The 11480-nt window shown below is 36.4% G+C and overlaps 1 protein-coding gene across 2 annotated transcripts in view; it reads right to left on the reverse strand.

The window, feature by feature from the left end:
• Positions 1 to 11480, reverse strand: part of EPS15 (epidermal growth factor receptor pathway substrate 15) — a 140142-nt gene that overhangs the window by 11835 nt on the left and 116827 nt on the right. The window lies entirely within an intron of this gene.

Raw genomic sequence — 11480 nt, forward strand, 5'->3', positions numbered from 1 at the left:
GCTCATTTCAGTGGCTGCTGCTGCTGCTAAGTTGCTTCAGTCGTGTCCAACTCTGTGCGACCCCACAGACAGGCTCCCCCGTCCCTGGGGTTCTCCAGGCAAGAATATTGGAGTGGGTTGCCATTTCCTTCTCCAATGCATGAAAGTGAAAAGTGAAAGTGAAGTCACTCAGTCGCATCCAACTCTTAGCGACCCCATAGACTGCAACCTACCAGGCTCCTCCGTCCATGGGATTTTCCAGGCAAGAGTACTGGAGTGGGGTGCCATTGCCTTCTCCTCATTTCAATGGAGGGAACTGAAAAATCTGCTTCATGCTTTTGCTCTGCACTGTCCCATAGCTTTTAAAAACAGTCACTATACACGTGGTAATAGTGCAGAGTTAGGTCAGGTTTGACTGAAATATTACAAAGTGTACACTGTGAAAGACACTATCAGCAGAATCAAGCTTTGAATGCATATGTGATCCGATTAGCACCCTCTTCTCAGCAAGAATCAAGGTAAGGATCACTTTGGAGAAATACATAGAAGCATCATTTAAAAAACCATCTATAGGCTCATTAGCAGAAATAATCCTGAGAAGAGTTGAGGAATGGGCAACATGGGTGAAGAGGATCAAGAGATACAATTGCCAGTCATAAAACAAATAAGTCATGGGGATGTAATGTACAGCATGGGGACTAAAGTTAGTAACATTGTATTGCAAATTTGAAAGTTGCTAAGAAAGTAACTCTTAAAAGTTCTTATCACTAGAAAAAAAATTGCAACTTTGTATGGTGATAAGTGGTAAATAGACTTATTGAGATGATCATTCTGTAATGCACACAAATGTTGAATCATTATGTTGTTCACCTGAAACTAACATAATGTATGTCTATTATACAATAATTTAAAAGAAAGAATCCTTACCAATATTTTAGCATACTTCTTTAACAGCTTTTTCTCCTGGTATTTTGTCCTTATACATTTGAGATCATACTATGCTGAATGCTTTTTTTCTGAGGTGTAAATAATAAAGCTACATTTAGGCATATTACTTTTTACCCCTTTGTGCTGTGCTTAGTCTAAGCTCAGTCATGTTTGACTCTTTACGACCCCATGGACGTAGCCCACCAGGCTCCTCTGTCCATGGACTTCTCTAGGCAAGCCACACCCTCCTCCAGGGGATTGTTCCAACCCAGGGATTGAACCCAGGTCTCCCATATTGCAGGAGGATTCTTTCCCGTCTAAGCCACCAGGGAAGTCCAAGAGTACTGGAGTGGGTAACCTATCCATTTTCCAGGGGAACTTCCCGACCCAGAAATCAAACCGGGTTCTCCTGCATTGCAGGCAGATTCTTTACTAGCTGAGCTACCAAGGAAGCCCCTTTTAACCCTTTAACCTAATTTAATTCATAGCATTCATCATACTTGACATGTTATATATTTGTTTATTGTGCTGTGCTTAGTTGCTCAGTTGTCTCAAACTCTTTGTGACCCCATGGACTACAGCCCACCAACCTTCTCTGTTCACGGAATTCTCCAGGCAAGAATACTGAACTGGGTTGCCATATTAGCTCTATAAAGACAGGGGCTTGTTTTGTTCACTATTACATCCTCAAGGCCTAAAGCAAGGTCTGGCAAAGAGGAGACACTTATTTTTGTTGAAAATACTGAAAGAAAAACCATCTCATTACTAAGGATCTTCCAAACAGATGCCATAACATTTCTCAGTACAACCAGCTGACCAACAAGGAACAAGGGAAACCTTAAGGCTCACAAATAATGCCCACAGAACAGCTGTCTAACCAGAGAATCCTGGGAGGAGGTAGAAACCTTTTTTACCTCCATGACCCACTCAAAACCCGCAAGATAATTAAGCTCAAAAAAGGCAATGGCACCCCACTCCAGTACTCTTGCCTGGAAAATCCCATGGATGGAGGAGCCTGGTGGGCTGCCGACCACGGGGTCACTAAGAGTCGGACACGACTGAGCGACTTCACTTTCACTTTTCACTTTCATGCACTGGAGAAGGAAATGGCAACCCACTCCAGTGTTCTTGCCTGGAGAATCCCAGGGACGGGGGAGCCTGGTGGGGTCGCACAGAGTCGGACACAACTGAAGGGACTTCGCAGCAGCAGCATAGAAAACCTTCAAGAGATACTTGTGAATTATAGTCATCAGCAAAGGATCTACTTTCTCAAGCTGGTCTCCAAAGAGTTCACTCACTCAATCACCTAGTAATCCACTTACATTTACTAAGCATCTATCATGCTCAAACCTAGGTACCAGGGATTCAGAGGGATAGAAGACATATTTACCTTCAAGGAACTCATGATTTAACTGAGTGATATACTTGTACACAACTGCTACACAGTAAGTGTTAAAGTTCAAAGAGAGCAAAGGAAAAATAACAACTAGATTTATGTGGAAAGGGGAAAAAAAAGACTTTACAAAAAAGCTCTCAGTCTCTTGTAGACAGAAAGGAGGTGGGAGAAGAGAGATACACACTCACTACACACAAATATACATCTGCTAATACACACATACCTTTTCATTCAAAAATTAAGTGGCCATGAAGAGACATCCATGGCCTGTGGTTTGTGGAAATGGAGAAAATTAGAGAAAAAACATGAAAGAAAGCAGAGGCTAAGAATTATAAAATATATGAACGTATGCATGCTTAGTCTGAGTCATTGCCTGTAAAAACACAGACCTACTTGACATTTTCCTAATGCTGGTGTCAAAGATGCTGTGGGGACATCATGAGTGCTCTTCTATAACCTCAGAATGTTTTAAGGTTTTAATTAAGAATTGGAAAGATTATGCATTTTCTCATTAGAAGTTAGTAAAATATTCCATGCAAAAAGTTTTCTGGCACCTGAACTAATCTCATTTATGATGACGTGTAAAAACAGTGGTTACAAGTTAAAAAAAAAAAAACGTAGAAACTGAGTAACCTGAATTTGCTCTCTTTAGTTTTCTTTCTTAGTCTACACTGTGTCTATCACCAGGAGCAAATGCTGAAACAAACAAAAAACAACAACCCAATGTGAGACAAAAATATTAAAAATATTTAAGGTCATTCTATCACTGCCATAACTACAAAATTTTAGAGGCTGGAGTAGAGTGATTTACCATTTAATTTTTAACAACAAAAATTGTTGTTATATTTTTAATTTATTTTGAAAACTTACAATTCCCCTGTTGTGTGGGATTAATCTTTTTGCTAAGTAAACACTAAATTCCCCAGTGAGTAAGGAAGGTAAATATCCTGTGTTTGTGACTTTGGTTATATAATGCCACGTATCTGAGTCTCAGTGGTTTCTAGATGGCAAGAGTTTATGAACAAGTAAACTAAATAAATATATTAAGAACCTACATATATTTGTAAGTTGGAAGAAAACACAGATTTACCAACTTAAACATAAAAAAAAAGTCCATCTTTCATTTCTCAAACAAAATAATTTTAAAAACTAAAGAGAAGAGAAAACAACTATAGACTAAAAGAATCCTTTCCAGGAAAAGAGTTGACAACATACACACACACACACTCTTCACTGCCGGATCTCACTTGAAACTAGCCAAGAGTATATTACAAGTAAGTCTGCATTTGCAAGCCTTTAAAAAGTAGCAGCAGTAGTAACAACAACTACCATCTATTATGACAGGAACTACAATAAATACTTTAACATACATTATTATCTCATATAATCTACCCAACAAAGCCCGAAGTCTAATTATTAACCTCACTCTAGAAGTTTAGGAAACTAAGACTTAGAAAAACCTATAGAACTAGCAATGTATCTGAGTTAAGTTCAGGCAACTGGACTCGAGCATTTATGTCCTACTGATGACAATCTCTTTCTAGACTGTTTAAGTTTCTATTGAATTCAAAATTTTATGACAATGCAGTAGATTTGAGACAAATATTCATTTTTTCAGCAGTCAATTTTTTCATTCTGCTAAGTCCCAGAAGCACTAGGATGGGACAGTAGGGATTTAACAGATGACTCGCAGATCTGTGCTTAGGCAACTGAATAAGACCGTAATGCTATTAGCTGAGATGAGATATCCAGATGTTCAGTACTATTTTACATTTCATAGAGTGGACAACTTCTTTCAGACATATATCTGTGAGTGGGTAGCCTTTCCCTTCTCCAGGGGATGTTCCAAACCCAGGGATCAAACCTGGGTTTCTCGCATTGCAGGCAGATTCTTTATCATCTGAGTCACCAGGGAAGCCCTACTATTATAAACACACACACATTTATTTGGAACACAGGGCTAGTGACTTAGATTTGTGGTTAGTAAAGAAAGCTGAGCGCCAAAGAATTGATGCTTTTGAACTGTGGTGTTGGAGAAGACTCTTGAGAGTCCCCTGGACTGCAAGGAGATCCAATCAGTCCATCCTAAAGGAAATCAGTCCTGAATATTCATTGGAAGGACTGATACTAAAGCTGAAACTCCAATACTGTGGTCACCTGATGCAAAGAACTGACTCATCTGAAAAGACCCTGATGCTGGGAAAGATTGAAGGTGGGAAGAGAAGGGGATGACAGAGGATGAGATGGTTGGATGGCATCACTGACTCAATGGACATGAGTGTGAATAAACACCGGGAGTTGGTGATGGACAGGGAGGCCTGGTGTGCTGCAGTCCATGGGGTCACAAAGACTCAGACACGACTGAGCAATTGAATTGAACTGAGTAAGATCAAATATTAACAAAGACAATTCTGGTAGTGATGCAGATGACAGATCAGCAGGTAAAGAGACTGGAGACAATTTAGTATCACAGTCAGCCCACGTAAAACATGATGAGGACCCAACCAAAGCTGAGTATAAGGAGGAACAGACAGAGTCCAACTGCGGGTAAAACAACAAAACATGGCAATTTATTGGAGATGAGGAAGGACAGAGAAGTCTAGGATGACTGACTGAGGACCAATAATAGTGTCACTGGTATAACAAGTAGAATGTAGAAAGAGGTAAAGCTTTACTCTTTGTAATTGCTTGTATTATACTTCAAAGGAGAGACAAACTGGAAAAGATGACAATCAATTCTAAGAACTGTTGAGTTGACACCTAAGGAGATAATCGAGCAGGTAACTTGAAGGTACTGGAGGCTCAGCAGAGAGATCAGGCACAGAGGACAAAATCTAGGAGTCATCACGGAACAGGCTGTAGCTGAACACACAGAAATGGACAACACCATCATAGGAAGTGTGTACTAACAGAAGAAGAACAGAAGCTCCAGACTAAATATAGAACAGAAAGATAGCCTCACTCTTTAGCTTTTTCTCCAGGACATTGAGATTATTTTCTTACTCTTGTTCTGAATAAAAGACATCTGTCCCAGATACCTCCTGGGAGCAAACTGGCCTGAGGGAACAGAAACCAGCACAATACAGGGCAACAGGAAAATTTTCTAGAACATATTAGTTCTCAAAGTGTGGTCCATGCATTCCACAAGTCCAAGACCCCTTTAGGGAGATCTGTAAGGTCAAAACTATCTTCAAAATATGAAGATGATATTATCTTTCTCATTGTATTGATTAATTGTAACAGTGTTGCAAAACCAGTGGTGGGTTAAAAAAAAAAAAGTGGTGGGTGCCTTAGTAGGAATCAAGGCAGTGGCACCAAACTGTACTGGTTGTATTCTTCACCATCACAAACTCATGGAGGGGAATCATGGAGGGAAAAAGGCCCGGTGTACTTATGAATGTCTGTCCTTGATGAATCAATAAAAACTATTAATTTTAAATAAGTTGTGACCCTTAGGTACACATCTAAAAATTATGAAAGACAAAATGAGAAATATACACTAATCATTTCTGCTGAGTACCAAAGTATAATGGTTATCTGAAGGAAATGAACTTACATGATGGTCTGAGAAACAAGGTGAACTAGCTGCTTTTTTCTTGGAATACCATTCTTACTTAAAAGAAGAGACAAGTAAACAATAGTTATTCAGTTTTAGGTATTTCAGGTATCTTCCTAAATAAAGTGAATCTGACACTTTAAGGAAAACAACTGAAAGTATTTTTTGCAGATGATAAAAATTACAAGCTATCAAGTAAAAATTAGAATCCTGGAAAGGTTTAAATGCCTCATAAGCTTAACGTTATACCAATATTTAATTAAAAGACTCTCATGAGATGGATGGTGATATCAATAAATGTGATTTAAAAAACTATTTATAATGAAATGTGCTAACATTTGGAAGACATGCATAACTGAGTGAACCAATATGTTCCAAATGATCGATGCATGTTACAAAGCCATACATGGGGCACAAGGTTCCACTGTGCAAGTAAGACTAATGGAGTTTAATGTAACAGAATATGAAAAGTTCATTGATATAGTTTCTTATTCCTTATTGTAACTAACTTAGTGTGTGTGTGTGTATGTGTGTAACTAACTTTGAAGAAACTAAAATTTATTGATTTTTGGTACAGTAGCAAACTCCAGGAGATAGTGAAGGACAGGGAAGCCTGGCATGCTGCAGTTCATGGGCCTGCAAAGAGTCAGACACAACTTAGTGACTGAACAACAAATAACAACTAAGAAAAATATCCACAATTATCTAAAAAGTCTATTAAAATAATCCTCCCTTTTCCAGCTGTTTGAGGCAGATCTTCATCCCTTTCAAGCAAAACACATAGTGTAGCACACTGAATGCAGAAGTAGGTATGAAGATCCAGCAAAAGCCACACATTTAAAGAGCTTTGCAAAAATATATAAACAATGCTACTCTTCTCACAATATTTTTCTTTTTTTGGTTTGGAGTTATTATTTTTGTTTAAAAATATGGTATTTATGTTAATATGTAATGGGTTTATTATTTTTGTTTTAAATGAATTAAAAATTTTTAATTTCTCAGTTTCAATTTCTAACAGTAAATACTGATAAATAAGATCCCCAAAACAAAAGTTCTTTGAGTGTCTTCATTCATTTTTAAAAAGGATCCTGAGACCAAAAAGCTTGATAATCTCCAAAGTCACTGCCTGTGTTTGCTTCAAATAATCCACTTCTTTCCTAATTAGTTTTTGTTATCATTGTTGAAATAAGAGCCCAGTAAGGGTGAAGTCTCAATTATTTTCCCTCAACCCTAAAAAGTCCTTTTATGGATCTTTTATAAGATTCTTACAAAATTCTTTCATTTTTTTAACCTAACATTTTTTCATTTGCTCTCAGGATCCTTCATCAAATTCTGGGTTCCAAAGACATCTTAATTTTTTCATTTTTATTATTTAGTAAATAAGAGGCAGGATAACACAGCAGAAAGATCAATGGACAGGGATTCAGAAGTAAACTAGTAAGTAGTCCTGGGGCTCAGCTTCTCTTCCATATATTAAGGAATCAGACCAGATAATAATTCTCAAATCTTAAATGGAATTCCAATATATGAAACAAGTAAGATGAATTTTAAGAATTAACTCTAAATTTTTTTAAGTTTAAATTTATAACATTTACTTATCACAATGACAATGAGAACAATGAAGCCATTTTGATTAACACAAATGTTTTAAGTCAGGGATCAAACTTATTTCTGTACTTGGCTTTGTTTGTTCTATTTGAAAAACATTATTCATCCAAGAAAGCAGCTCATTTCTGAACAAGAGTCTTGTAATCTCATAGTGGTTTAAATAAATGTTTATTTATAGGTTTGCACAAAACCCATTTAATTTGATATTACAATGCACTCCAATATGTTAAAATCTGGTCCGGAATAAATCTGAATGCATATACCTAATTAAACTGCAGTTTTAAAAAATTCAGAGACACTTTAAAAATAATGAAACTAGACTCGGCCAACTCCCTAAAGACCCCTCTGGAAGCTGGTTTCATGAAAAATAATGTGAAAACTCTGGTCTAGAGCATGTCTATGATTCCCTCAGCTCTAACGAAGGCAGTAATATAAGTTTGAGAGAAAAAAAAAAATCTGTGGCATCACCCTACTCCAATTTTTGTATTGTCAGAGCTGGATGAGAAGATATAAGGCAGAGGCGTGGTAACAAAATGATTAATATCATGAGCTCTGAAATAAGACATGGGTTAGAAACTGAGCACTGAGACAGCTATTGTGACCCAGGGCAAACTGTTTGGCCTGAGTCCCATTTTCCTCATTATTAAAGAGAGAAAGAATAGCACCTCCCATATAATTGTTATAAAGATTAAATGAGAAAAATGCAAAAACAAGGTTTGAATGACCTATATAGCTGTGGAAAGAAAGAAAAAAGAAAAAAGACATTCAGACCTCTGATATTTCTTAGTCTGTGTAACTCAGCCCCATACACAAGGAACATATTGCCCACTCAACTCTAAACAGTTTTAATTCTAAGATTCTCATTCAAATCAAGATGTCAGCTAGACTGCAGATGACGAAGATACAGACTCAATTTATATGTAAAGATGGTTCAACACAGGAAAATCAATTCATGTGATACACTACATTAACAGAATAAAGAAAAAAAACCCAGATGATCATTTCAATTGATGCAGAAAAAGCATATATTTGACAAAATTCAAAATCCTTTCATGATAACACACTGAACAAACTAGGAAAAGAAGGAAACTACTTCAACATAATAAAGACCACATATGAAAAGCCAACAGTGAACATCATACCAATGGTGAGAGACTGAAAGCTGTTTCTCTAAAATCTGTAACAAGACAAGGATGCTCACCTTCACCACTTCTATTCAACACAGAAATCCTAGCCAGAGCAATTAGGCAAGGAGGAACAAAAAAGGCATCCAAACTGAAAAGGAAGAGGTAAAATTATCTGTTTTCAGATGACACTATCTTACATGCAAAAAACCCTAAAAAAAAAAAAACTTTAGAATAAATGAATTCAGCAAAGTAGCAGGATACAAAATCAATGCACAGAAATCAATAGCATTTCCATATATTGATAATCTGGACAATCTGCAAAGGAAATTAATGAAACAATGACATTTACAATAGCATCAAAAAGAATAAAATACTTAGGAATTAATTTAGCCAAGGAAGACTTGTATACTGACAACTACAAAACATTCTGAAAGAAAGTAGATACAGATCAAGAGAAAAACAGACAACATTCATGAACTGCAAGACTCAGTATTGTTATGATGTTATGATATCATCCAAAGCACTCTACAGATTCAATGTAATCACTGTCAAAATCCCAATGACACTCTTTTGCAGAAACAGAAAATTTAACCTAAAATTCAAATGGAATCTCAAGGGACCCTGAATAGCGAAAACAATCCTGAAAAATGACAAAGTTACAGGCCTCAAATTTCTTGATTTCAAAACTTATTACAAAGCTATTGTAATCAAAACAGTTCTGGTCTTAAGACACTTAGATAAATGGAACAGAATAGAGAGCCCAGAAATAAACCCTTACACATGGAGTCAAATTATTTTCTACAAGGACGTTAAAACCATTCAATGGGAAAGGAAAAGTAGTTTTGGGAAAATGGGATAGCCATATGAAAAAGAATGAAGTAAAATTAACTCAAAATGGATGAAAGACCTAAATGTAAGACCTACAACTAAAAACTCTTAGAAGAGAACATAAGTGAAAAAGCTCACAACATTGGATTTAGCAATATTTTCTTGGATAGAACACTAAAAACATAGGCAACAAAAGAAAAAGTACATAAACTGGACAACGTCAAAATTAAAAAGTTCTGTGCACCAAGAGACAGTATCAACAGAATGAAAAGGCAACCTATGATACAGGAGAAAATATTTGCAAATCATATATCTCATAAGGGGTTAATATCCACAAAATATAAGGAACTCCTACACTGCAACAACAAAAAAGCAAACAACTGATTTTTTAAAATGGGCAAAGCACCTGAATAGATGCTACAAAGATATACAAATGGCCAATATGCATCATTATTCACTAGAGAAATGCAAATCAAATCAATGAGCTGCCACTTCACACCATTAATATGGTTATTATTTTAAACAGTAATATGTGTTGGCAAGGATGTAGAGAAACTGGAATCCTTGTGCACTACTGATGGGAATGTAAAACATGGAAAACAGTATGATGGCTTCTCAAAAAATTAAAAATAGAGTTACTATATGATTGAGAAATTCTTAGTAAATACTTAAAAAGAACTGAAACCAAGGACTTGATTAGGTATTTGCAAACTTATATGAATAGCAGCATCATTCACAATAGTCAAAATGTGGATGCAAACCAAGTGTCTATTGATGGAGGAATATATAAACAAAAAGTGGCATATTCATACAACAGAATATCATTCAGTCTTAAAAAGGAAGGATACATGCTGATACATGCTACAACATGGATGAACCTTGAGGAAATTATGACAAATGAAATAAGCCCAATACACAAAACGACAAATACAATATGATTCCACTTTTATAAGGGACCTAGAGTTGTCAAATTCATAAACACAGTAAGTAAATGGTGTTTGCCAGGACCTGGTAAGAAGGGGAAATGGGGAGTTCTTGTTTAACTGGTATAGTTTCAGTTTTAGGAGATGAAAAAAATTCTTTAGATAGATGGATGTGATGGTTGCACAATAATGTGAAGGTATTTAATATCACTAATTGTATACTTAAAAATGGCTAAAATGGTAAATTTTATATCATGTATTTTTCACCACAATGTTAAAATACCCACTTATCAGAAAAAGAGTGAACAATATGCCCCTCTCCCCAAATAAAAATTCTCATCCACTGGGCTCCTTTCATATGCTCTGTGAGAACAGTAATTGATTCACCCACTCATTCAGTAATATTAAGTCCCCAGGTATGGTTTAAGGTTCTTGGGAGAGATCAGTGAATAAAAAGATTCAAGTTCCTGTGGACGCCAAAATTTAGGAAGAAGAGGAGATAAATAAGAGAAAAACACAGAAATTTACTTAGTACACTAGAAGGTAATAAGCCAAAATACAGTAAGAAGGAGTAGAGAACATTATGGTGGGAGTGCTGGGCTAGATGATCAGGTGACATTTTGGCCAAGATTTGTTAGAGGTAACAGAGATCATCCTGTGGATATATGGAGAAAAATCATCCTAGGAATGGGGGACAGCTAAGAGTAAAGGGCCCAAGGAACATGAGCCTGTTTCTTGAGCAAAAGTAAGGTCAGTGTGATTGGAGCAGAGTGAGTAAAGGTAATAACAATGAGACATTATGAGAAAGCTTTAGGCCATTGTAAGACTTTTACTGTATATAATTTGAAGGTAGAATCAGTAACATTTCTTGATGTATTAGAGACAGAGTAAGAGAAAAAAAAAGAACCAAGGATGATTCTAAGATTTTAGGTCTTAGCAATGTTAAAGATGTCCTTGGAAGAAAAGTTATGACCAACCTAGATAGCATATTGAAAATCAGAGACATTACTTTGCCAACAAAGGTCCGGCTAGTCAAGGCTATGGTTTTTCCTGTGGTCATGTATGGATGTGAGAGTTGGACTGTGAAGAAAGCTGAGTGCTGAAGAATTGATGCTTTTGAACTGTGGTGTTGGAGA

The sequence above is a fragment of the Bison bison genome, unplaced genomic scaffold, assembly GCF_000754665.1.
Source record: "Bison bison bison isolate TAMUID 2011002044 unplaced genomic scaffold, Bison_UMD1.0 scf7180017851016, whole genome shotgun sequence".
NCBI classification, from domain to species: Eukaryota; Metazoa; Chordata; class Mammalia; order Artiodactyla; family Bovidae; genus Bison; species Bison bison.